Below are 15,337 nucleotides of genomic sequence, written 5' to 3' on the forward strand. Positions count from 1 at the left end.
TTCTTTCTGTTTCTAGCGGCCTAAAGTTGATGATTAGGCTGATGGAGGCCTTTGGGTTGAGGGAGTGCCACACAGGGATGTGTTTAAAGGCTGGCTAAGGTCGGCAGGGCTATACCCTTTTTGGGTTGTTTCTTTTTGTTTTGAGAATCTTGTATCGTGGTAGAAGCAAAGAGTCAAATAGGGTTAGTGAGCTTCCATTCAACCACGTCTCCGTAATCTCTAAGATCACAAGGCTCTTTTCCTCAAGGTTACTGTAAATGTAAGAGGCATTTTTGTTAGCCAATCTGGCGCTAGCTGTGGTGGACGTGCTCTTCACCTAGTCAGTCTTTGAGGGAGGTTGGAGATCATTCTTAGCTAGACTGCTCAATTTAGTAAAATGGTTTGAGAAATGTTTACATGCTGTTGTCCATGTCTGAGTAGAGACCGTTTGAAAGTAGATATGACTGGGACTTTTGAGATTTGGGTGTCTCAGAAGTGGGCCATCTTAAAGGTTGCTTCTGACAATTGTACTGTCCCAGTGATGGCAGCTTGGTATGATTACAGAAGATTGACTGAGGCTGCTTGGGGACCCCTTATTGGTGTGTGACCCAGGTGGTGGGTGAATGTCTTGCAAAAGAAGTGTAGGAGGGTGTTTCAGCCTGATGTTTAGGTTAGTTACAATTCTTGAGTCATTTATCCTGGTAAAACTTCAGGCGAAGGAAGTTATCCACTGTTGGCTTATGGGCATCATTATGATTTAATTCAGGCAGATGTTTCTGGCATGTGATTGGTAGTGGGTAGTTGCAAATCTAATACCTGTGACAAATGTAACAAGTAATATGAGTGGTTGCTCACCACTGTAGATAGCCAATCGTGCTGCAATCAGCATCTTATTAACATTGTGTAAGAAATATATGTCACAGTCCATTCTTTCCAGACACATATTTCAATGACTTAATAGTGTGTGTAATAAGTCTTGTTGTGGTTCACCTGAAAATTATTTTAACAGAGCCAACACAAGTGCTTTGATCACAAGTGATTTTTCAGGACACACATAATGCAAGTTACACATTCAATAGTCCTCTGAAACTTTCACAAATGCATGCTGTAATAAGACACATTGGCCCTCATTCCGAGGTAGGTGCTAGTCATGGCGCTATTAGCGCCATGACTAGCACCAATACCGGTATCGCCACCAACGTGGTGGTATGGGGACTTACCGGTCCATTCCGCCCTTGGCGGGACCGGTAAATCCCCATTTGAAATGCCATTCCCCATTCTCATTTGAGCCCGCATAGGGCTCAATGGGAAGGCGGCAATAACGGTACCGCAAATTGCGGTACCGTTATTGACCCCGATATCCCTTTGCGGGTCCCGTCCTTAAAGTCTGCTAAAACCAGGTCTTAAGGAAGGACCCGCAAAGGGACCTTGGAATGGGGTGCAAAGGAATTACCGGCAACGGTGTCATTACCGGTGCCCGGTATCCCTTTCCGCCCGGGTCATAATGACCCCCTTTGTTTTTCTCAAGCAGCTTTCTGCACTGGTAGGCTACAAGGATGAGTGATTACTGTTTCACGAATGACCTAAGTGGGCTAATGAAATGTGTGCTTTCCCAGCACTTCATTGGCAGGGTACTGTGTTGATGGTGAAGGCAAGACCATTGAAGAGTCGCACCGCTCTCCCTAGTCAGATCCACCCTTACTCCACTGACTCAATATGTGTAAGGGCTGGTCACATGGCCACACACAGCTAATCAGATGCTGCAGATCTTTGGATGACCTTTGGGTCGGGTGTCTGGTAGATAGTGGGCAGGTGAGACCTAATGATTCTTGGACGTGTGGTCCAAGGGAGGTGTGGCTAATGTGGAGAGAGTCCCCACGACTTACCTTACTCAACCGAACTGTTCAGCACTCACAAACAAATCAAAATGAACCACTTGGTCGATTCACTTGGCCCCATGCAGCCAATCGGTGGCTGCCTGTAATAACTGATGCTGGGGAGTCTGGGATGTTGTTGAGGAGGTGAGGCTGGATGATTTTGGTTCCGATTGGCCTGGGTAAGCAGTATGGTTTAAAGACATTGCACTGCTTACTTTGTCTTACATTTAATCAGAAAAGAGTGGGCAGATGTAAAGTTTTAAAAGTGGCAAACCTTCGGTACCCCACATGATAGTATTGATACAAATGAATTAAAGGGACCCAGTTAAACCTGCTGTGTGTGACCTGTTGACCAGGAAGGAGTGACATTATTTGAATCAACGAGGGGACATAAGAAAAACTAAAATAAGTCTATCCAGCACTAAAGTCTCCAGTTTTGATTGTCACTGTGATATCCAGCAAGCAGAGAAGAGATGGTTTTCCCTCATCCTTGACCTACAATGGATAATCCAACATTGCAAGAAGAGCAAATTCGCTCTAGTGAACATCTTGTAAGAGGATTCAATTCAACACTACAGCTAAGTCAATGCCTAGTCTGGGATACTGAATGGAAACCCTTATTGATATAGCTTTACGTCCAGTTCATGCGTTCTGGATGACTACCCCTATATAACACCCCTCTCTTGGAATCCCCCTGACCCCACTGAGCCACGAAGTAGTTCTGTTTTGCAAGTTTAAACGGTTTATTTGATAATTTAAACAATATATATATATATCACACTTTATAATAAATTAATAATTGAATATCACACTTAATCTGAGCAGTAATCAATAATGAATAGTCCGGCACTAGCACACTTCTTTATAATCAATGATGAGTGGTTATAGGATGGATACGATAGCAACAATACTTTTATGGTTTCAAATGGATGCAATGTGGAATGAAATGCAGTACAGAAAATAACTTGATAGGATTTCAGCAAAAGACAATGTAATCACTTTCTTGGACAATTCACCCCCCCTTTTATGCACTGTAAGGAGATGAAGATGACACAGTTCTTAGGAATGCAATCAAATAGAATTCAGTTCAATTCCCCCCAGCAAGCTTAGAGGAAAACAGGTCGGAGTTTTAAACACAGGCCCAAAATGCTTTGAATGTGGTTTGCAAGGAAGTGAAAAATATGCTAAAATGCTTTTAATTCCCTGTAGGAGGTTCAGGGTGAGTGAAATATACTTGGGATGAGTTCAGGCTCACTTTAGCAAGGATCTAGGAGTAACTAGCAGGTTAAATGAATTTTTGGCAAAGGAAAGCAATGAAGCTGCTGTTTTCACACGTGGCTGGATTTTTAACCAAATTGCAAATCGCGGTAAAATTCGCGAGTGCGAGAATTGTGATTACAGCAAAAGTATGAGGAGTAGGAAGTCGGTTCTTAGAGATTCTAAGCTTTCAGAGGAAAGGTAAACCAAGTTCCTAGCCCAAATGGTTCCAGAGATACGGATGATTAAATAAAGGTAGTTTTTCGGATTTGAAATCTTAAAAGTTCAAAGCGACAGGTTACAGCTTGCAGCTAGAAAATGACAAGTGACAGCTTTGCAAATGAAAGGTGACAGTTAGGAGGCAGTTCTGGTTAGATTAAAATAGATTGAATTATATTATTTTAACTACGAGATTGGTTCTGCACAGTTCTGCTAGGTACTCACAATATAATTTTAAAAGGAATGGGCCTCGCCACGGATCTGGTCAACAGGTTTTCTTCACTCGCCACGGACGGTTTCTGTGCACAGCGTCTGGGTCAGCTCTACTCTGCTGGTCTGGGTCTCTGGTTCTGATCAGGTCTGTGGGTCCGGATACAGCGGTCTCCGGTTCAGCTGGTCTCTCTCTGGATACAACACTGCTCTCGGGCAAATGGCAAGAGTTCTTGCAAAGAATTCAAACAGCTCGCCTGGCTGTGAATAGTGGCAATGATTTGAGGCCTGCTAAAGAGGGATTTAGCTTGTAGTTGACCTCTCTGGTACAAATTCTGAAGTAAAGTCTTGGTCTCTGAAGGTGGATAGATTGAAGTCTCTATGTTGGCTCTCTGGAGGTTGATGGAGGTAAAGTATGGATTTTCCCGGCAGAGCGTCCCGCAGCAGATGGAATAGAATGTCCTCTCTAGCTTCCAGTGGCTCTTTTTATGTCTTTTGAAAGTGGGCGTGTGTGCAGCATCACTAGCCAGCCCCTCTCTCAACTGCCCATTGGTGAAGCTTTCCTTTCTCTCTTGATTGGGGAAAAGAAGTGGAGTGTCAGAGCAATGTCATTTAATGGCTTGCAGAAAGGACACTCCCCTGTCAAATTACACACAATCTATATTTGACCTAAAGACATATTTCATAGATACGCAATGGTTTGAAATTACATGCACCCATCACATATCACATGAGGTATACCCTGTTCAAACTCTACTCTTCCTGGGGGCTTGGGTTCAAAAATGGCAACATATTTCACTTTTTGGTCGGGTTACCAATATTGGATTTGTCCCCGCATTTACACAAATGTTCGCAAAGCATGTGGGCATTAGGTGGTGGAGTGTCAGATTTTTAACATACATACATTTAGAGTAATATCCTCTTTTCCGCTAAAACCCCCCCTGAACATACCACCGGGTCCTAGCTAATGTCACTTCTAGTTACCCAGTTTTCTACATTCAAATAAACTAACAATTTTTCCACATGCAGCTAGAATGCTGATTCTAAGTTTAAAACTATGACATTTAAACAATTGAAACCTATGTGACACTCAAAAGTAGGTCACTCATTTCTTTTAAACATTTAGATTTTTAGTGTCTTTCAGTCCAAATTTACTTAAACTGCTGAAATCCACAGCTCAGCCAGTTTTGCTATGAACATTATTTTAGGCTCATCCTCTTTCCAGATTTTGTATGCCCACAAGACTTTATTCTGTCAAATGTCTGCTGGTGTTCAGTGAGATTGTTGGATATTCTGCAATGTTTGAAATGGGCATTCTGAGCTTGCCTTCAGAGAAACAAAGGGTGATTTTTAAAGTGCTTTCTAGCGAACAGGCACTGCTGTTTTTCTCTTTGGCACCCCATTTCACTCATGGCTCTTCTGACCCAGCACACCCGCACCGGGGGGTGGCAAGTCAGGCGACCATTTTGGTGTGCACACAAACTGCGCGGTTTTCATAGATTCTGGCGCACATGTGGGCTTTTTCGGCCATCTTGGATTTCCTAAGCCCACAGCACCAAATGTTGTAGCATAATAGTCCAAACGTGGGTCAGAACACCCAACAATCTCAAATCCCGGACTGAAATTTATCAAAAAGGATGTGCTTGATGATAAATTGTTTCTGTTGATGTGTGTCAAAAGTTTGCATGATCTCTGTGAAGCTTGCCATTAAATGGCTGAAAGCCTGTAATTGTTTACAATGACATTATTTAAAGATGGGTTATTAAATAATAGACAGATCATGGATTGCTTGTTACAAGTGGGGAAGTATGAGGTGAACCATCCTGGAAAGTGATTTTCCACTGACAAAGGAATAGGGAGCCCTATGGAGCCAGTTGGGTGCATCAGCCCCAGAGCTTTTACTACAGCGTCTAGGTTAAGAGTTGAGAAATCGAATGTTGACCCCCCCTATAGGGAACAGACATGACAGTAATGAGAGCTATCTTCTGGGTACCAATAGCAGAGAAAAGAGAGCCAATAGCAGAGAAAATAACTGAACCTAGTCAGAGAACTACTGCCTCTTTGCAGCCCACGTACTCACAGATGAAACATATCTGACCACCTCTCTTATAGCGTTCTTCATTCTGGACTCAATGTGCTCTGACAGAAAATGCCTAACCCTAGGGTCAGAGTGTCCAGCTGATATGGGCTACTGCGACTTCACAGTGTGTTGCTACAACAGCAGAGCTACTTTTATCCTTGAAGGTATGGCAAAAGCAAAGATCAGGCAGAGAATGGTGGAAAGACACAAACACTCACCTATATAAAAATGATGGTAAAATGTTATATTAAAGGTACTTATATAGCGCCCGTCACCAATGGAATTGGTCCCCAGGCGCTCTGGCGGATCTGTAAACAGGAAGGAGGGTGGGTAGTGTTAGTCGGGAGGAGGGGAGTAGGAGAGTGGGAGAGGTGGTGTGCTGTTGGCAACTTCAGCTCGGTATACACCGGATGCTGGGCTTTGGTGCAAGTATCGGATCGGGCGAGGCCTCATGTGCTGTAGGCGCTGTCTATGTGTTGATGCAGTGTGGTAAAGTGTATGCGGATTGCTGGGAGAGAAGTGGTTGGGTGAGTTTTATGTGGGTTGAGTATGCAGAAAATTGAGGGTTGGGTTAGTGGGGTCTGTATCCTGGTTCAGGTACTTCTGGTTCTGTTTGAGCTGTATCCCTGTGGGTGGGGCTGTTGCTGGTTCCTTATGGGCCGTCTCGCTGTGGTGGTGCTGCACGTATCCAGCTGTGTCATAGTGAGTCTTGTATGGGGTGGTAGGTGTGTCTGAACCATTTCTACGGGAGTGGAACTGGGTTGGTGCTATCTATTCTCTTGTTATCTAGTGTGACACTGGTCAGTGGAAGCTTTGAATGGTTCAGGGTCAGAGTGCTGTTGATGAGGCATCCTAGTGCGTACATCTTGGTCATCCTGTGTATTCCATCGTTAGTGTCCTCCTATCATGACTATCTTTCAGTTAGTTCTTAGGTTTCCGTGGGGTGACTTCCTTGGGCTATTGTCTAGTTGTAGTTTGTGTGTGATGGCGCATTGTGCTTCGCCGCTGTATCTTAGTGAGCATTGTGTAAAGTGGGTGCTTATTCTGTTTCTCACCCTCTGGATTGGGGCTAATGTTACGGGGTTTCCTGTTCCCTAGCTGTCTGCTGTGATTAGGTCTACTGGGAATAGCTATAGTTTAGGGTAAGGGTCCTATTGATGAGTTGTCCTGATGTTTCTGTCTTCGTCATGCTATGTATTCGGTCTATGGTCTTAATACTGCTGTCTCTCAGTTAGTCGTTTGGTATGTCTTGGGATTTTCCCTTAGGGTTTTACTGTAGATTGCTTGGTGTGGATCCGGGTCTGTCTCTTCGTTCATCGATGTGTTATTCACCTCCTTTCCTCTTTTTCTATTTTATTAGAAAATTGTTGTCTCACATTATTTTAAAACGATGGTGTTTAAGTAAAATTTCAAAAGATCACTGACGAGATCTCTGTCGTGTAGAAATTGCCTTTGAAAAAAACCAAAATAAGGGAAATGCTATTGTATAAATACATGCTGGCCAATCCCCTTCTTATCACAATTCTGCAACCCTCTTGAGATTTCCCCAGAGTGGAAGTGAACACAATGGAGCTAATTTTCAACGTGGGTGTAAGATTAATCGAAGGCGCAAAAGCATAGTGTAAGGCTTTTATGCCTTTGATTAACGTTACCCCCCCATTTTCATTCATTTGTTTATGCTGCCTTTCTTCCTCTCCATCATACAAATGCTCCAAATGCTGTGGTCCATCATCTTTATGCACCAGCATAAGCAGGACCCTATATGGATCTATTGTACAGGCTGCTTGCCATGTTCACATGGCAGGCAGCATATACAATTAAACAATGGCCGACATGCTCGGATGTCGGACAGTGTTTATTTGTAATTGGGAACACTGCTTACCATGAGCACAGTGCTCACAATGAAAATTAAAAGCTTTGTCTCTTGTGCTAGATTGAATTATCAATAAAAATCTCAGACAAATAACTGGACAAACTCAAAGAATATGGCAAAGTACTACTTTATTCTCAGTTTAATAAAGCAGGGTCAACTGGCAAACATCAGATGGATGCTTGCACACTCACACACAAACTTGACTACACAGCTGTCTTACACCCCGACATGCGTCATCTATGACATCATCCTACATGGCAAACCATAAAACTTATTAGCAGAAGGATTGGTTAGGGGAACATATCTACTTATAGTGTGTATAAGGGTTAGGACTTCTTTGGCTGTCTAGTATTTGTAAGATAAGCCTCAAACTACCTCTAAATACCTATAATACTGACTATAGCGAACAAAATGGCAGTGGATTGCTCTATGGAACATTGTATAGCAGGTTGCCCTATGGACCCACTGATTGGTTGGCATTCTCACCCAACTTTGGATTTTTGGCTCGGCTAGCCGCACATAAGGAAACCGAAACCCAGGTTCTTGGATCACATCTGATTACTCCCTACTTGCTCAATTAGTCCATCATCTCTCATCAGACCTGCCATGAGCTAAATTTTACCTTCTGTAGTTGACATTGTAGCCTGTTCTCTGTTATAGGACATTCAAGGGAGTGAAAGCACATCAATATCTTTGCCCAGGGCTTAATGAATAGCCCTTGTTTTCGACTTCTGAGTCACATGTGAAGAGACCCCGAATTTGGCCATTTCAGCATCTTATTTACTGCTCTTTGATTTAATTACACTGGGCGTTATTGCTCCTCTTGGCCAAGTCTTGGAGACTTGTTCACTCTACCTTGAATAGACTTTATACACTTTTAATTGCCCAATACTTGACTCTGCAGATGTTTTCTTCTTCTTTTATCTAAGAGAAATATGTCTCATTCATGGGTTATCCATCTACCTCCCTTGTTACTTTGCAACTATTCCTTAAAATAAAATCCTTGCTCCCAAGCGAACATTGACTCCTCTTTGTTTTGCACACAAAGCTGTCTTCCAGCGTCTCCTGACTCTGCAACCCTGATCGACTTCTGAGGTAGGTGAATTGAATATTTACATGAGCCAGTGTCGATTTTCCAAATATGGCCATCCTTGCCACATTATATATTCCTCTACAGCAAGCTTCTATGTTTCTTTTTAATCTTGCGTTACTTCGTATTTACACTTATTCGTCAGCAAGTTACTTTGTCTTCTTTTGTATTCATGATTACTTTATCATTTCTTAAAAGTTTCTCTTATCGCTTCATTTATATCATCACCCTTTAGTATTTTCATGTCACTTCAGCATGACTTCATATATCTTCTTTATGACATTACTCTATATACATCATGTTTAACACAGTGTCCTTGATGTCCAATGGTGCATGCTGACATCCTTCCACACTTTCAGTGCAAGGGTAAATTCAAAACAATTGTCCGAGTGCATATCGTCTCTTGTACACTCAATGAGGTATAAACATACCGCAATAAGTCTCACACAGGGCCTTTCTGCTTTTCCATTATCACAGCGGCCAGGGGGCATGAGGGAAAATGCATCCATCTGCTCCTCTACAGCTGTTCTGCATGGCAGGCAGCACTCACAATTAAAAGTAAATGATGTCTGGCATGCTCACAATTTGGGTAAGCCCATCCAAACTGTTCTTACAATGCTAGGATAGACATAGAAGGATGGCTAATCAAGTTCCACATCAAAATTACTGGGTACTAAGTCTAAGAGGCAAACAACAGAGATATGGCTAAGTAGTCTTCAATCCTTCACATACATACCATCATCCTGGTATAAATGCTCATTGGCCGGAATACCAAGCTGAGTGCTTCTGAATCTACGTTCTGAGTCAGGCTGAAAAATGAAAAAGATAGGCAACTGTATTCACGAGAGATATATATGGAGATACACCCTCTTTTAACCTCAAATGTGCTGTGCTTCATTGAGGAGTCTCTCTGCTCAGCATCCAATAACTGTGATATTTTAGGTGGGTTGTTGGCAAAACCACCACTAACCTGAAAAATAGAGTAAGGAGGTTATTTGCTTTGATTTAAATTTGTGGAATGAGGTAAGAATGACGGACAACACTGGTATTCCCAGTCAGGTCTTTGACTTGGGACAGACAAAGACATTTATGAATGTATTGGTCAGAGAATTGGCAATTTCTACAAGCACAATATGGTGCACCCCAACAGACTCTACAAGGTTAATAACTGAAGATGATTTATCTGCATCTCCTTCTTGAAACTGTTATCTAAAACTATGATAAGTTTGGGGAAGTCTGCACAAACTGTTCGCACAACCCACACCTACATGTTCTTTCAACACCAACCTAGCTGTGTGATGGCCTCTATTGCCAAAGGAATGTCACTCGTGCACCTCTAGAATGTTATGAAATTACATGCATGTAATATTTGGAGAAATTTGCAGTAAAAAGGTCCTACAGAAAACAGTTTGAATCAATCAAAAATGGTAACATCTGACAATCCTGGAAGTTTGTTATGTTTTTTGATATTTGTGTAACACCTACTACCATTGTTGTGGTCTCAAAGCACTGTAGCACTGTGGGGTGAATGGTCCTTCATCAGACTGTAGTCTGAACAGACATGAAGATAAAAGAGCATTACAATGCATGAGAATAATAATTACAAATTAGGTGACAGTTCACTTACTAGCAGAGATGACTAGCTTACATACATTAGACTAGACATGCAATTCCGAGTGTTCAGGTGCAAAGAGGATTGCTGGAGTGACTATGTGGCAGCGGGTCCACATTTTTCATGGGAATTTTCCTATAACATGCGGATCATAGCGCAAAAGTGGGAATGGGCTATTATAAAGTAGTCTATTAATCCCAACCGCAGCTGTCTACAGCTGAGGGCTCTGCTTTACATTACATGCAGAACACAAACACGCAGCAGTCACATGTACATTTAATGAACGTTTGTCAGCTATGTCTAAGATACATTCAGCACATGTCCACTTGTCTCTAGCATTAAGTCAATGCAGTAGAAACGTTTAGTATTGGATACAAATATAGTTTTGCCCTATTGAATGTATAGAAAAAGCCACCCTTAGTATTACTAGTAATACATTACAATGTATAGAAGGAAAATATGCATAGAAAGAAAATATAACCTAAGCTACCCCCGCAGGCTCAGTTCATTAAACTGTGTGAATGGCAGAGATGGATGAGGAATAAACAGAGTTTGTAGGGCAGGAAGAGCCAGATATCTGTCTTTTGTTGCGACAGACTTGCACATTTCAGTTGCAATATTTTGTATTACTGTCCTTTGACTGTTTGTTATGCTCACCTGGTCTCTGTGGAGGGGTTGCAGCCCTCCCTGAACTTGAATCACCCCCTTCAGGCCTCTCCCTCAATAGAAAAGCTGTGAGCAGTGGTACGTGGTGATAGTGCTCCTGTGAATTATGGAAGATAAGCTCTCTGTCCTGCTACTTCTGGCAGGAGCGCGTCGAATGGGATCTAGTTCCTTCACTGATCCTGATAAGGATTAGTCCAGTCCAGCTGAGACTATGCTTCTCCTTATGATTGGTAAGTCTTTCTTGAGCTCTTGTGATGCTGTTCGTTCTGTTTAATGTCTTTATGTGTTGCTCCTATTTATGCCTGCAATAATGTCTCTCTTCTGTTTTCTTCCCTTAGATGGAAATGCAGACTCAATGCAGCTGTGAGACGCGAGACGTGGCCGGATGGAAGATGGATACTACCGCAATGTCCGACAGCAGGTAAGTGATGGTTTAAGGAAAGCGTGAAGTATGGCGATGCGCAACCTTAAACTGACTGTTTTTTCAATGTCTAACCTTGTCTTTGGTTTTTCCTTGCTGGCGCTGCTGTTGACAATGGAGCGTGTCGTGCTGTGGTGCCAAGATGAAGATATCGGCGTTCCGGAAAGTGTAAAGATGAATACTTTGTTTGCCGAAGAGATGTACAGGTAAGAACAGCTTCCCCCAGTTGGTAAGCATGTTGGCAGGAAGCAGGATGTCCAGGAAGCAAGATCTTCAAAGGTAAGTCTGACCTCAGGCGAGCGTTACGCTGCTTGCAAGTGCAGAATAACGCAAAGCGTCTGTTTTGAGGATCGGGGCAGCTTATATAGCTGAGATCGTGGGCACGCCCATTAGGGCCGGCTTACCAGCCACACCCTGCCACTCCTAGTGTGAGCATGTGCGAAGTCAATCCATTAGCAGCCACACCCAAGAATACACTTGGCTGCTTAATGGATGGAATGTTCAAGGTTAATGCATCCTGCTTGAAAGTGATTTCAATCTGGCATACACCCAAGTCAACGCCTAGCATGTAGTGCACAACTGAAATCCTTATTTATTTTTGTCTAAAAGTTCTTTATACTGAACGATATACCACTCATATCACGCCCTCCTCCTGGAACGCCCCCCCCGGTCACACTGAACCAGGAATCAGGCTGGTTTGCAAAGGTAAAGATTTATTTATGTATTTAAAATGTAATCACAATAGGTTTTAATAGGTACACCACACTCACCAATGGGGTGAGGTAACACTGAATAATCTCTTTAATACACGAGGAGTAGCAGTGAGCAAACAATTCAGCACAGAAAATAATACTTGTGTGTGGTTTCATACAGGATAGCACTGTGGTTAAAGGTTCCCCCTGCACACCCCTCAAGCCCCTGATAGGCAATGTAAAGAGATAAGAGAAGAGAGCAGGTATTCAGGAATGGCAGAATTGAAACAGAACCCCACTTTCCCCCTTTCAAACACGAGAGAAAACGGAATGGACTGTCAAGCTGTCAAAATGGCTTGTAAAGTTATCTTTAGAATGAACTGGGTAAGCACTAAATATGGTCAAAATCACTGAAATTGTTATAAATTCTTATGGGAGCCGCTTTGGATAGTTGCACACAAACACAAGCAATGATTTAATACCAAGAAACTATTTGAAGTCTTAAAACTCAAGTCGGAGGCAATTAAAAGCTGTTTTACACGTGTAAGAATTTCCCAAAATGAAAATTTGCGGCAAACTTTTCACTGTGCAAAATTCGCGATAACGGGAGAACCGTGTTGGTTTGGAATGCGATTTAAAGCTGTGGATGTTAGCTACAAGCAGAAGTTGAAACTCTGTTTCTAGCACAAAAACGGAGGGAGTTATAGGCATTTTAGTAGAGGTTGTTTTTTCGAGATAGGCGCAAGAATGGAAAACAAGAATGCATTTTTAAAATGACAAAAGGGTTTCTTACACTAGAGGATGACTATGAACAAAACGAATACCATACAGGAACACAGTGACTTGATCAGAATGACTTCCTGCGGAGGAAACTCGCCTTCTTCAGATGAGAAAAGATCAGCGCAGAGACAGTTTTAGCAATGCCAGTACAGGAGGAAGATAGATGGTTTTGGATAGAGAGTTCAGACAATTCAAAAATACTCCTAACAATACAGGTTCTGAATACAAGATAGGATGGGTTTAAGATAGGGATTGACTATGCAAAAGACATATGCCAGTGACACAATTCTTTCTATAGATACTCACTGGATATGTTTTTGAATGGAACCGTCAGGATTCTGGTCAGGGAATTGGATCTGGGTTAGGAAAGACGGCTGGGCACATCGGACTGGATCGGATCTGCAAGGCACTCTGGTCACAGCACGGCACAGGACTGGATTGGATCTGCAAGGCCCTCTGGTCACAGCACGGCACAGGACTGAATTGGATCTGCCCTTCTTGGTTCTGATGATAATTATTTCAGCAGGCAAGCAGTACAGCACAGACTGGCTGTATTATGATGCTTCCCCTTAGGTTGGTGGGGTTCTGGTTCTGGAATTTGAGGCCTAGCTGAAAATGGTTCAGCTATGCAATGGGTTTCTGCTTTGCCAAGTTTCTGGAATCTGGAGAAAGGAAGATGTAGAGTTTAGCAGCAGGTTGCTCCGCCAGCATCAGGATAGTGAGTGAATCTGTCTGTCTTTTTCAGTGGTGAGCTGTCTCTATTTATGCTATGATAAAGTGGGTGTGTGTGCGTGTTTAGCCTAAGCCGCCTCTTTTGACAGGTGATTGGGTCAGAGTCTACTCTCTGCCTTGATTGGAGGAGAGAAGCAAAGTGTCACCTTTATGGTGCAATTTTATGAGGCTGAGAATCCACCCCTAACCCCTGGAACACAAAATCTACTTTTGGCACAATCCATTTTTCCACATGTGCAACCTCTATAACAATCACATATACCGATTACATATTTTCCATAGCAGCTACTCCTCAAAACCCTTAGCCATGGGATCTTGTCTCCGCTTTTCACAGAATTTTGCCCTTTTCATCAGGAACACAATGTCCAATTTATAAGCAAATTTCTACAAGTGTGCGCATTTAACATGGGCATAAGTGTATAAAGTTTCATACTTCTAGCAGAAATACATTTAGCGTAAAATCATATTTCTTGCCGTTTCTTTCCAGAATATGTCATACGATTTTGCCGCCTCTTGAAACGTGCAGCCAAAATTTAGATTCACAAATCTGTTACTTATATATTTTTCACAATTTTAACAGTAAGTTATCCGTCTTTTTAAAAAGTGTTCGTTGTTAATGTTCAGCCACAGATGGTTGTTTGGGTCTGCCTCTTTTTGTCTCCCTGCAGTCCCGGAGCAGTCTCCTCCCTGTTTGCACCATTTATGACTGTCCTTACACCTCACATTTCCTTAGTTGCCACTGGTCATTGTTCCTCATGCCTCAGCAGACCAGGTACTTTCCCAACCCCATAATTAATGCTTCTGTGTGATTTCCTGCTGGGGGGAAAGGCCTTTCTTCTGTGAGAAAACCTGTTATTCCAGTTTGGTAGCCTCAGCCAGGTTTAATTTTAATTGTTAACTCTGTTGATTTTTTCCTTAGTTTGAAACAAACTTGTTGTATCAAATCACAGCTAAATTCTCATTCAAGATTTCAAACCATGGGATCAAAACAATTACAACATGGGTTACTATCAGTAACAGGCCTCTTAGATTGCAAACATTTGTTTTCAGTTTATATATGTCAAAGTTTAATCAGGCAGGCTCCTGACAGCTGTCATTCAGGCGGCCCAGGGTACTGCACCCAGAAATTTTTGACAGATCCATAGACAGGCCACTTTTGCTGTGGAAATCCCTTTATGCTTTCAGCTTTTCAGGACTTTGTAAGTTCACAATGATTTCTTAAACTAAGTGAATTGTAGCACCCAGCAAGAATTTTGGATGTTTGAGGGTGTTCTGTACCGGCATTCTGCAGTTTCAGCCACAAAGAAAAAGGGATTTAAAGCAAGATTGTGGGGTTTCATTTAGCAAAGCACTGCTTTTTCCTCTGTACTCCATTTTCACTTGTTGTGGAGCCCAGTGACACATTTCAGGAGTGAGAGCTCTGTTCCACCACTGACAACGTGCGTGGCAGATTGGGCAGCCATCTTTTTGTGCATTGCAAAGCACGATTTTCAGAGGTTTTTGCGCGCACAAGGGTTTTGCAGCCATTTTGCTGTTTTCCGGCACCATCATAACACAGTGATGCAGCATAGCAGAGCAAAAGTGGGTCAAAACATCCCACATGCTTAATGGATGGAATGTTCAAGGTTAATGCATGTGAAGTGCTATGTCCATAAAAAAAGCTTTTTGGTGTTAAATGGATGTTTTTGTTTACTTTTGTTTATGAGCCTGGTGCCAAAGGCACCAGGACAGTGTTCACCCAGGTCTCCTGTGCATTCGACCCATGCATGCCTGTGCCCTTGACTTCATGACCATGACACTGTTGTCTTAAGGCTATGAGATGTGTAGTTGCTTGTAAAGAACTTTATGC

Source organism: Ambystoma mexicanum, chromosome 7q (assembly GCF_040938575.1).
Source record: "Ambystoma mexicanum isolate Mex_15411 chromosome 7q, UKY_AmexF1_1, whole genome shotgun sequence".
Lineage (NCBI taxonomy): Eukaryota > Metazoa > Chordata > Amphibia > Caudata > Ambystomatidae > Ambystoma > Ambystoma mexicanum.